Here is a 14269-nt window from a genome sequence, read left to right on the forward strand (position 1 = left end):
AAATGGATTGATTAATCCTTGTACTTCATTTCAACATCATAACTTCAACCTTTCTCTTGGTGTACTAGTTACATCTTATTGATTGCCTCCTCCTTGTCAATCAACTAATTGATAGTATTTGGATCACTAAACCAATTGTCATTCCTGCGAGTAGCAAGTTTGACATCAATGACAAAACAATGATTGAGAACATTCTTTACCACTTCCATATATCATTCCAACATCTTTCCTCATGATCTTTTCAATCATTTCCAACAATCTCACTCTTTGGCATTAATGGCAAACCAAACTGATCAATTTATCAACTTAGTTACCACCAAGATTGTATACGTTATCTGCTACTTTTCTTTTGTTGGCTTCATCTTTACTAGCTGATCTCATATATCTCCCTCTTTCATATATATTTCCCTCTTGCTTTGTATTGATCAGGTTTCACATTTCTCCCTCTTTGACATAAATGCCAAAGATGTAGCATCTTTATTATGCAAAATATGAGCTTTGGCTTCTTGTTGTTTTCTCCCTCTGTCACCATGCTTGTGACTGATTTCGAGTTTCGACTCCTGCTGTTATCCTCTGGATCATTCTTCTGATATTTCAATGATTCATTGCTGGTGATGCAGGGAAGCCTCCTTGTTGCTTTAAACTGCTTGAGTTAGGGGTATTACCCCCAACTTGCATCTAAGATATTCATAAGCATCCTTTGGCAATGGTTTGGTGAAGATATTTGCAGTTTGTTCTTTTGTGTGAATGTTTTCCAACTTCACTTGTTTGTCTTCTACCAGTTCTCTAACATAATGATACTTGATTGAGATGTGGTTGGTTTTTGCATGCATTACTGAATTTTTGGATATGTTTATAGCACTTGTGTTATCACAATACAATATCACAAGTTTTGTTACCTCTTCTTTCATTCCTTCCAATAGGTGTGTGAGCCACACAATGTTTGTGCAATTGACTAATGCTACCACATATTCTGACTCTACAGTGGACTAAGATGTGCATGTTTGTTTCTTGCTAGTCCAAGCAACTAGCCTTTTTCCTAGAAATAATGCACCTCCACTTGTGCTTTTTCTATCATCAATTTGCCTCCCCAATCTGCATCTGTATATGCATTGAGCTCAAATTTTCCATTCTTTTTGTAGTATAGACCAAAGTTATCAGTTCCTTTATGATAACTCATTATCCTTTTTACTTCTATGAGATGATTTTCTTTAGGATTAGCAGAGAATCTAGCCACTATTCCAACTGCTAATGCTATGTCTGGTCTACTATGTTCAACATATTGTAGTTTTTCAATCATGGATCTGTACATTGTTTGATTGACTTCAGCTGATTCATCATTTTTGGATAGCTTATTTCCTATTGCCATTAGTGTGTTGACCGATTTGGACTCCTCTAATCCAAATTTTTTAAGAATCTCTTTGATGTACTTTGATTGTGTCACAAATATACCATGTTTGAGTTGATGTACTTGCAATCCAACAAAGAATTTGATTTCTCCAAACATAGACATCTCAAATTCATGTTTCATTTTGTTAGCAAAGCCTTTGCAAAGCACTTCCTTTCCACCAAACACTATTTCATCCACAAAGATTTTAGATACAATAATGTCTTTACCTTCTTCTTCTTTGATGTACATGTTGCTATTATCATCAGTTCTTTCAAATCCTATTTGTATTAGATACTTGTGAAGTCTTTCATACCATGCTCCAGTTGCTTGTTTCAAACCATAGAGTGTTTTATGTAGCTTACAAACCATATCCCTGTTGTTTTCATCAACAAATCCTTCTGGTTGTTCAATGTAGACTTCTTCTTCTAGTATGCCATTTTAAAAAGTAGATTTTACATCCATCTGATAGACTTTAAAATCTTTATATGGAGTATATGCAAGTAAAGTTCTTACTCCTTCCATTCTAGCAACAGGGGCAAATGTTTCCCCATAGTCTATTCCTTCTTCTTGAGCATAACCCTTGCATACTAGTCTATCTTTGTTTCTGGTGATCTCACCATTCTCATCTAGCTTGTTTCTGAATACCCACTTGGTACCAATCATATTCTTGTCAACTGGTCTAGGAACTAGACTCTAGGTTTTGTTCTTCTTTATTTGATCAATCTCTTCTTCCATAGCTTTGTACCAGTCATCATCTTGTAATGCACCATATACTGTCTTAGATTCAAATTTTCTAATTAGACATGATTCATGTCTTAGTCTATTCCTTTTCATTGGTCTTGCATCTTTGTCACCAATTATCTGTTTAGCAGGGTGATGTCTTTTTACATATTTGGATAATCTTGGTTTTGTCCTTGTTTCCATGTTTGATATTTCTGATTTAGGGTCACTATGTACTGATTTTTAAGGTTGTTCTACATATCTTTCATATGTATTGACTTCAAAATCATATTGTGCATTTTCTTCATTCTACAACTCGGCTTCTGAATGCAGCTCAGCATTCACTGGTTGTGAGTCGGCTAAAACTGAAACTTGTTGTTGAGTTTTAATTTGATTGACATCATCCTCATCAGTCATTCCTTCAAAAGAATACACAAAAGTTCTGTATTCATCCATTCTTTTTGGTTCTTTAGCTTGGACTTCTATATGTTCATCAAAGTTTACATTTGCACTTTCCACAATTTTATTAGTGTTAGTATTCAAACACTTGTATGCCTTACTTCTAGTGGAATAACCAAAGAATATGCCTTCATCACTTTTTGCATCAAATTTTCCATTTCTAGCATCTTTAAGGATAAATCATTGGCAACCAAATACTCTAAAATGTTTTACATTGGCTGAGTGACCATACCATAATTCAAAAAGTGTTGTATTTGTACCTTTCTTGACTTGTACTCAATTCAGTGTATGAAAAACTACACTTACAACTTCTCTCCAGTATTTTAGAGCAACAGTCTTTTCCATCATTAATGTTCTGGCACAGTAAATCACAGATCTATTTCTTCTTTCAGCAATTCAATTCTGTGGGGGAGTTCTAGGAGCTGACGTTTGTCTTTTGATTCCTTTATCATTACAAAATACCTCGAATTCATTTGATGTGAATTCACCACCTCTGTCTGATCTTAGGCATTTCAAGCTTTTTCCTGTTTCTTTTTCAACTCTAGCCACATACCACTTAAACATTTGAAAAGCATCAGATTTTTGTTTTAATAACATAACAGTCATCATCCTAGAATAGTCATCAACAAAAAACATTATGTATTTATCTCCTCTATAGCTTTGTACTTCCATTGGACCACATAAGTCAGTATGAACTAGTTCAAGTACTTCTTTGGATGTATAGTTTTTGCTTTTGAAACTTGACTTTATCATCTTTCCTAGCTGACATTGTTTGCACATGATATTATCAAGCTTCTTCAATTTTGGTAAACCTTTGACTTTCTTCATTTTACTAAGCTTGACTAGATTGTCAAAGTTGACATGACATAATCTTCTATGCCACAACCATTCATCATCAAATTTTGCAATAAAATAAGAAACATCATCCATATGAAGGTAAAATAGATTACTCCTTGTTTGATCTCCTTTTCCTATCAGTTTACCATCAGTATCATAGAATTTTGCAGTTTTGTTTCCAAATTCTACTTTGCATCCTATATTGCCTAACTGTGAGACACTTAACAAATTGTAGTTTAATCCTTCAACATAGTATGCATTATCACATGAAATTTGTTCTGTGAGCTTAATGGAACCTTTTCCTTTGATTTGACATGGAGCATCATTACCAAATCTAACACTATTTCCATCATACTGAGTAAAGTTAACAAACTTACTTTTGTCTCCTATCATGTGATGTGAGCATCCACTGTCTATGATCCACCTATCATTCTTGTTCATACATGTTACTAGTGTTGTGGGCTCTTCTTCATCAGATTGATCCTTCATGGCTACATAAACAACTTTATCATCATTGTCATTAGAATTTTCTTCAACAATATAACACTTATTACCTTTTTCTTTGTAATCTCTCTTATCATCATCTCTTCTGAATTTGTTTTTGTTTCCTTCCTTGTAATCCTTTTTCTGTGGACACCTGGCAGCAATATGACCTACTTCATTGCAATTGAAACAAATGATAGGTATCTTACCTTTGAATTTTCCTTTACCTCTGTGAAATCTTCTAGCAAGCAATGCTTCCAATTGTTCCACATCTTCCTCATCAGTGCTACTGTCACTGGATACATACTTCATTTTCTTTCCTTTCTTTGATTTCACCTGTTCAACATCTTTTAGTGATAACTTGGCCTTAAAGGTAGATTCAACATTCTCTGGTCTATAGTTGTCAAAATTAGATAACTCAAATGCAGTGAGTCTACCTATTATACCTTCAAAACTTAGATTGTTTCTTGGTATACATCTTAGTTCTTGTATTGCCGATACTCTAATAGCATAGATAGGGAGCAAGGTTCTTAAAAACTTACTATTAATAGTATCTTCATCCAGTTGACCACTTAAGCATCTTATTGCACTTACCACTTCTTTTATTCTTGCGCCATACTGAGCAGCATTCTCATTTTCCTCTATTTTCATATCATCAAACTTTCCTTTGAGACTTTCTCTTTTTTCTCTTTGTACATTCTGATTTCCTCCATAGATGTCTGATAGGGCTTTCCAAATTTTGAATGCAGTGTCACATCCTTTGATATCATCAAATTCAACATAGTTGAGTGCAGAGGCAATCTTCAACATTGTTTGATTGTGTTCCTACTTATTTTTCATGTCTTCTGCAGTAAGAGTACCAGTTGGATCTACATGTTTAGTAACAGTTGAATTTTGGGCATAATCTCCTATGGATCCAAGATGTAGCTTCATCAAACTTTGCCATGCAATAAAATTGTCTTTGTTGAGCTTGGGAACTTCTCTCTTAGGCATTTTGATCTTTGCTGCTTATAGTTCCTTTTAACTGAATCAGCAGTAATGCTCTGATACCAATTGTTAGAATTCTTTAGAATAACTGGGAGGGGCGGTGAATCAATTATTCAAGGTCTAAATGCCCTAATAATACTTTATTTGCACTTTTAATAAATCCATATACTTTTCATCCATCCAAACCTAAATCAACCATATTAGTAAGTTATAGTAAATCAATATGAAAAAATAAAGCATTCAAGATCAACACATGACACAATGATTTATGTGGAAACCCAATTTGGGAAAAACCACTAGTAACATGCTACTTGATTCTCACTCTTCTAAAGTGATGCCTTGTTAAAAGCCTACCTTGTTAAAGGCTTACAACACACTGTTAAATGTGACCTTGTTAGAGGATTTCACCAAACTGTTAGGAATGGGCCTGATTAAAGGACTTTAGAACATTCACTTCGAATGTCACCCTGTTAAAGGATTTATCTCATGGCTATCAAACCAACCTAAGTCCATAGGATTTAAACTAACTGTTACAATTTCTAGAAAGTAACAATAATGGCCTTTTGATCTGATATAACTTACAACACACTTTGCAAATTTCAGATCACACTTTCAGTTCAATCCTTATGTTTGGCTTCAATCACTTCAGCTCTGATTGCTTGTCTTCTTATCAAGCTTCGTCTCCTTGAGTCTTCTTACTCATCATGCCAATGCATCCATATCTGGGGTCTTCTTATTGAAACAGAGTAACTATGCCCTCTCTCCTCCTTAGCACCTCCTTCAACATTTTATGCTTTCATGCTTGACCGCCTCTCTCTATATCTTCTTTATGAACTTATGTCTCCTTAAATAGAAATCTGATTTTGGCCTTTGTCGCTCAATTCTCCTTCTCCAATTTTAGGGTTTCAAAATGGATTAGGTAGGATACAATGTATCTACCTCATATCTTGTTCTCATCTAGAAACTTCGTTAGTTGTATCCTTAAAAAAAATTTACATGGTGTTCTGTGCCACCAGCTCATCATTCTTATCTTCCATTTAATTCACAAACTTCAAGATAACAACCTTGTCGGCTTAAATCTGGCAAATCTTCAATTTTCAAAATAATGTAGCAACTCGACATTATTGTTTTTACTGGTTCTTGGCATCTTTGTATTACTCAGCACCTATATCTACTTGGCACTTCTATCACTCTGCACTTGAAGTTTACTTGGCACTTGATATCACTCGACATCTGAAGTTTACTCAGCACTTGATATCACTCAACATCTGAAGTTTACTCGGCACTTGATATCACTCGGCATCTAAAGTTTACTTAGCACTTGATATCACTCAGCATCTGAAGTTTACTTGGCACTTGATATTGATCTTGCTCGGCTTCAACTAGGAATCTGCTCGGCTCCTTCTCTCTAATGAACTTTAATTAGGTTTTACAAATGTCTTAGCTAAAACCTTACATCTTTTATATGTTTCTGCGTGCCCATTCTCTATGTCTTATAGTATGTCATCAACACACTTATTTCATCAATGGCTTGACTGATCCTTGTACTTCATTACAACATCATAACTTCAACCTTTCTCTTGGTGTACTAGTTATATCTTATTTATTGCCTCCTCCTTGTCAATCAACTAATTGATAGTATTTGGATCACTAAAGCAATTTTCATTCCTGCAAGTAGGAAGTTTGACATCAATGACAAAACAATGATTGAGAACATTCTTTACCACTTCCATATATCATTCCAACATATTTCCTCATGATCTTTTCAATCATTTCCAACATTATATGCAAATTCAGCTTGTGCCAATACCATATCCCAATTACTTGGCTTATTCCTCACTAAAAATCTCAGCAAATCACCTAAGCTTTTATTCACAACCTTTTTCTGACCATCTATTTGTGGATCTAAGGAAGAACTAAAGTTTAATTCAGTACCTATCTTCTTCCACAAAGTCTTCCAAAAGTAGCCAACAAACTTACTGTCTCTATCAAAAATAATAGTTCTTGGTAATCCATGTAATCTCACAATCTCCTTAAAGAAAATTTCAGTAACATGCTCGACATTTGATGTCTTCTTACATGGTATGAAATGAGCCATCTTAGAAAATTTGTCCACTGCAACAAATATAGAATCATACCCCTTCACTGTCTTAGGAAATCTAAGAACAAAATTCATACTAATGTCAGTCCAAGGTTTCTAAAGACCAGTAATAGGTGTATACAAACTAGCATTTTGACTCACTCCCTTTGCAACTTGACAAACTCCACAACTCTTTACAAATTTTTGAACATCCTTATACATTTGTGGCCAATAATACTTCTCTTTCAGTAAACTCAACGACTTATCAATTCCAAAATGTCCAGCTAATCCACCACTTTTCTTTTCCTTAATCATATTCAACCTCATAGAACTTCTAGGAATACACAACAAAATACCTTTCAAGAACATACCTTCTTGAATGAAATATTCATCATACTTATGTGATCTGTCAGATTTGGTGCTCTGCACTCTCTCCACACCTCAGAAAAATTAGGATCAACATCATACAATTATTTCATTTCATCAAAACCAAGAACTTCAACCTTCATTTTAGTCAACAAAGAACATCTTCTACTTAATGCATTAGCATCTCTATTAGTAACTTCATTCTTATGCTTGATCACAAATGTAAAACTTTGCAAGTACTCAACGCACTTCGTATGTCTTTGATTCAATTTATGTTGACTTCCCAAGTATTGTAAAGCTTTATGATCAGTATACAACACAAACTCCTTAGGAATCAATAATGTCTCCACTTCTTCAATGCTTGAATAATAGCATAAAATTCTTGATCATACACAGAATACTTCCTTTTAGCATCATTCAACTTTTCACTAAAGAAAGCAATAGGCTTACCTTCTTGACTTAATACAACTCCTATTGCATTACCACTTGCATCACATTCAACTTGAAATATTTTGTTGAAATTAGGCAAAGCCAATATAGGTAATTCAACAACCTTTTGTTCCAAAGTCTCAAAAATCTTATCAGCTCCATGTGTGCACTAGAATTCCTTTTTATCTCCCCTCATTGTCTTAGTCATAGCATTACAAACAACACTTAAATTCTTTATAAACTTTATGTAAAAAATAGCCAAACCATGAAATGATCTTACCTCACCCACATTCTCAGGTCTAGGCCATTCCAAAATTGCTTTAACCTTCTCAAAATCCATCTTCAACCCATCAACTAAAATCACAAATCCCAAATAAATAATCTCCTCTTGCATAAAAGAACACTTTTTTAGATTAATCAACAACTTTTCCTCTTTCAACCTCTGTAATACTTGTCTAATATGCTCAATATGTTCTTCCTTAGTCTTACTAAATATCAAAATATCATCCAAATAAACAATCACAAACTTACCCAAAAATCTTTTCAAAACTTCATTCATCAACCTCAGGAAAGTACTAGGTGCATTGGTCAAACCAAAAGGCATAACCAACCATTAATACAAACCATCTTTTGTCTTAAAAGCAATCTTCCATTCATCACCTTCTCTAACTCTAATATGATGATAGCCACTCTTCAAATCAATCTTGGTAAAATACTTTGTTCCACTCAAACAATCAATTATTTCATCCATCCTTGGCATAGGAAACTTATATTTTACTGTGATTTTTTTAATAGCTCTGGAATCGGTACACATTCTCCATTCTCCATTCTTTTTAGGTGCTAATACAATAGGTACAAAACATGGACTCAATCTTTCTCTGATCAAACCTTTCTGCAACAACTCATGCACTTGTTTGTTAAGTTCTTCATTCTCTATAGGTGTCAATCTATATGGTGCTTTGTTTGAAAAACTAGCTCCAAGAATCATATCCATACAATGACTTATACTTCTTACTGGAGATAAACCATCAGTAATATCTTCAGCAATAATCCCTTTATACTCATTCAACAATTTAGCAATTTCTACTGGTACTCGACTTCCATTATTTTCTGTTGTCACTCGGTCACCACTGACTGGTACTCGACTAACACTGTTGGATGGCACACAACTTGATCATCTAGGAATTATAGCAAGATGAACTTGGTTCCTTTTCATTTTCTTTTCAAATTGTTTCCCATTAACCATGCAAATTTTTATAGCAATACAATTAACCTCATTTAGACTTTCAATCAAAGGAAACAATGTTTGTTTCTTCCCGTTCACCCAAAGAGTATATTGATTCAATCTTCCATTATGTACAACATATCTATCATATTGCCAAGGTCTACCAAAAAAAATATGAGAAAAATCCATGGGCATAATATCACACAAAACTTCATCAAAATAATGTCCAATTTTGAACTTCACAAGGCATTGCTCACTTACCAATATCTTATGCTCATCTTTGATCCATGAAAAATCATATGGTTTGGCAACTACAACTTGGTAACTAGCTCATCTATTGCCAAATTTGTAGAACTTCCATTGTCAATGATCACTTTGTAGCATTTTTCAGCCATCTTACATCTTGGCTTGAAAAGACTTCTCCTTAAAACAAGTTCCTCATCAGTTCCTTTATTACATAAGGTTCTTCTCACCATCAAATTTTCTCTAGCCTCAGGTCCACTTGGTGAACCCTCATCATCTCCTTGAATCACAACATTCCTATTACCTTGCCTACTTTCAGTGGATCTACATTCAAAAGACCTATGTCCCTCTTTACCACATCTAAAACAATTACCATGAAATCCACCTCTAGAATAGGAATTACCTCTTCCTCGATAAGAATTAGTGCCTCTTGAGTAAGAATTACCACTTTTCCATTCAGTCTTGCCTTTGTCATCATTCTTCCATTTAGATTTTTCTTTATCCTACATAGAATTATCAGATCTGTCACTTTCTCCATAAGATCTACCTCTACCTCTTTGGAATCTACCACCTCTACCTCTTTGTCTTTGTTCATGCTTCTTTGTCAAGATCTCCTCAGCTTTCAAGGCATATTGATATGCTTCTTCTACACTTTCCAACTTCACAAAACTTATTTCCATCCTAAATTCTAGATCTCAATCCATTAATGTACCTTGCAATTTTCTCAACATCATCATCCACATGTCCAAATTTGATGTCCAATTTATAGAATTCCTTGGTATATTCTTTCATAGTCATGTCCTTTTGTTTCAAATTTTGCATCTTTCTCAGCAAGCTAACTTGGTAATCAGTCAAAAGGAATTTGTTCTTTACCTTGTTCACCATCTTTGGCCAAGTTCTGATCTTCTCCTTTCCTCTTGTTTGTCTATTAGTTTGCAAGTGCTCCCACCATAGTGATGCATGACCTTTCAACCTAGTGACTGCAATCTTCACCTTTCTATTATCATGAGTTTTTTCATACTCAAATAACTTCTCCATATCAGAGATCCAATCCAACACAACATTGGTATCTAATTTTCCATCATAAGGAACAACTTCTATAATAGGCTTTGAATTTTCCCTAGACAACACTTGCAACAATATTTCCTCATCTTGATCTTCTTCAAGTTCTAGATTATGGTTTGGTGTTGCTGCTTCATCATCACTTACATCATCAAGATATGCTCCTCTCCTTTGGACTATCTCCACAGTATTTAATCTAGCTACAATCTATCTCAATGTACCCAATATAGCATCATCAACATTTCTTCTACCACAAACCATCTTTACAAATTAGGTTCTTGCAAGATCATAACCCTCTGCAAGTTATAGGTGAAATCCATAGATCTGCCACCCTACAACCAAATTCAAATTAGGGTTCTACACAATCTAAGCTCCACAAGGATGAACCTCAAGCTCTGATACCAACTAACGTAGGAAATTAGGTGAATAACTAGGGCCAAAGGCTCACCCAGCTATCCAAACCACCCTACAAGAGTTAACACAATGGAAGCAAATACAGGGAACAACAACCAAATGAGGAATAAGAGCAAAACATTTTTATTGATTCATCAAAATATCTTCATACATGCTCAGTTGTAAGGCCTTCTGGGTTACGACCAAATACAAAATACAACTTTCAAATCCACAATCCAACTTTAAATTTGCATTTCCTAACCTATATCTCTTTTCTTTCTCCACTCGCTCAAATCTTCCTACCTCTAAGCCTAAACACCCTATTTATACTTTCCAAAATAGCTTACAAAACATTTTAGAACATAGAGAAGCCACAAGTCAGCTCTTAGCAAATATAACTACCTATACCAAAATTAAATGCGAGCAAATTTGGCCCAAATAGGAACTAGACATAGATTACTTAGCAACAGAAAGCTTTCCAAAATTGGCACTTGACATCCACACAAGCTTAGCATCCAAAGAGATTACATGGTAGCAACTATGAACTCGGTAGCAAATGGAACTTGGTAGCAACTAGAAACTAGAACTTGATAGCAAATGGAACTAGGTAGCAACTGGCACTTGGTAGCAAATGGAATTTGGTAGCAACTAGAAATGGGAACTTGGTAGCAACTAGAAACTAGAACTCGGTAGCAACTGACAGAATGAACAAAATGTGTAAGATTACAAGGAAAACCTAGGATGCTCCTACATCAATAATGGAAAGTGATGTGATAGGCCTACCAATCCAATACATTCACTCCAACATCCAATCAAATTCATTCACTGTTAAAATGAGCAGTAAAATGGGAAAATAACGATTTTGAAAATGAAATTGTCATAAATTATGTTCGAGCGAACATATTAATTAGGTATGTCCACATGAACATACCCCATTTAAATAAAGTATGTTTTTCCAAACATATATTTTAATTATATTTGTGTGAACATAATTAATATGTTAGGGTGAACATATCTTAAATATGATATGCAAAATTTGCCATTTTTTCTGGTTTCCCTCGTCCCACAAAAGTGGAACCCATTATTGTGGGTTCACCCTATGACTAATACCATGACAATAAGAATTTGTAACATGACTAAATGACTTACTAGCACAATCTCTTTTCATATGACCTATTCATTACATGAAAAACACTTACCTCGAAATTCATACCTAGTTTCCTTAAGAGATACAACTTTCTTAGGTTCATCCAATTTCTCAGTTTCTTTCTCTTGTCCAACTTCTTTAGATTTTTCAGAATATTGATTGGATTCAATCTTTATCATCAAATTAATTTTTTTCTTTCAGATCTAATCCACTTTTACGTTTTTTCATAGACAAGTTAAATAGGTAACGAATACCAGTCTTATCATAGGTAAGTCTTTGTATTGACATTGATTCATAAAGCTTTTCTTTGTTAGAACAAAAATTTTCAAGGTGTAGCTTGCTTTGACTTAGTTCACCTTTCACAATAGTGTTGTACTTATGAAGTTCCTAATGATCTGCTTTTAATGTTTCAAATTTAGATGTCATCTTTTCTAGATTCACTCTAAGATCTGAATTTTTAGTCTTCAAATTAGATTCAACTTTGATAGCATCATTCTTCAAACTCTACTTTAAATTGGTAATCTTTAATTCATGCTTCAAGAGCTTGTACTTTTTTTTCAATTTTTAATATTCATCATCACTAGCTTCATATTTAGTAGATTCAAGCTTTGATTTGAGATGTTCAATATCATCCTTTAGTTAGCCAATGTATACTTTGGAGTCTTCATATCTATCTTTCAACTTATCTCTTTCTTCAATAAGGAGATTAATTTTTTCAAGTGCCTCTTCAAGATACTTCATCAACTATTCCATATCCATAGGGATCTTACTCAAGTTGTTAAGCCTATTCTGAGTAGTTGAGCTCTGATACCAATTGTTAGAAATATAGAATACTAAGAGGGGGGTATGAATTAGTATTCTACAAATTTTTTTCTCCAACTAGATATTATTTATGACTTTGAACCATGTATAAGAAAGTAAACAAGTAATGTTGAGCAATAAAAGTAACCATGCATAGAGAGAACTCATAACACCATATTTTGTTAACTAGGGAAACCCTGATCAAGGGAAAACCCTAGTGGGGATGATATCCACAAGATGATGTACTGATATAAATGTTCCTTGTTAGAGGATGGACCCTATTAGGAGTCTATAAATACATTCAATACATAAGAGTCCATGTTAGGAGACTTTGAATCCCTATAAGGAGATGTGGTACAGTGTGTGCAAGAAGAACTCATTGCCCAAACATGCAGTTTCAATTAAAAGAAGAGTTCACTACCCAAACAAGTAACAAAAGTATAGATATTGTACCTTCCTTCGGCTGATTTCTAACCTCAGCTTGATCTCTAATAACAATATGAAGTTATTAAAAAAAAATTCTGCATATGCTACAAAACTTCACATTCAAAACTTTCTAATATCACATCACATATATCTTCACAATCACTTCCCACATAATTTTGTAAGATGTCTTGCATAAATACCATGCCTTTTCAAAAATTCTGCTAGGTCAACTAAGACCACAATAAAATTTCCAATATAGATTTAGCATCTAGGGTGTCATCCCTAATTGGTAAAGTAATTATTTTGTAAACAAAATAATTCCTTTACCTTTCATTGTGATGTTTTGTACATCTTAAATACCTCTTTTTCGTACTGTCCATACTAATGTTCATGGTTATACACATCATTATTAACATGTATATTATTCCCATATATCTTCTCTTTCAAGAATAACATCATATAAAGAAGTTATATTTAAAATAATACACTATTGTAAACCATTTCCATAGTTTGACAATTTTGTGAGTATTGAAAAGCTAAGTATCTTTATTTCCAAGGTTTACTACAATCATGTACATTATGTGTTGCCATTAATGACAACATTTACATATCTACATATAGTTAATTATCAACATATCTTTCTTCTATTTATACATTTATAAGATCCACTTTAACATATATTTTAGAAAAGAAAATAGAATACATCCAAACAACACCCCAAATTGTTTGTAGGAGCCTTACCAACACACAAAATAGTCATTGTTGAATCTTTATATATTGTACCATTTCTTGTTAGAAATAGATAATACTAGGGGGGGGAGTGAATCAGTATTTTCAATCCTTTTAACCACAACTGAATATTATTAATCACTTTATGATGTGCATAAGAAAATAAACCAATAGTGCTGAGAAATGTAAAAAACCATACACAAAGAGAGATCATAACACCATATTTTGTAAACTAGGGAAACCCTAGCCAAGGGAAAACCCTAGTGAGGATGAAACCCACTAGATGATTCACTATATATAAGAATTCGGTTAAGGATATTGACACTATTAAGAGTCTCTAAGGCATGTATAGTGTCTCAAGTACCTGTTAGGTGACTTAGGCCTTATTAGAAGCCTCAACCCTATCAGGAGTTAGTGGATCATATACAAAAGTGTGCAAGACGAGTCCACTTCCCTAACATGCAACCATACAATAAGCTCTTCAAGAAATAA

Source organism: Cupressus sempervirens, chromosome 10 (genome assembly GCF_028749045.1).
Source record: "Cupressus sempervirens isolate cs-2001-9-10 chromosome 10, ASM2874904v1, whole genome shotgun sequence".
Taxonomy (NCBI): Eukaryota; Viridiplantae; Streptophyta; class Pinopsida; order Cupressales; family Cupressaceae; genus Cupressus; species Cupressus sempervirens.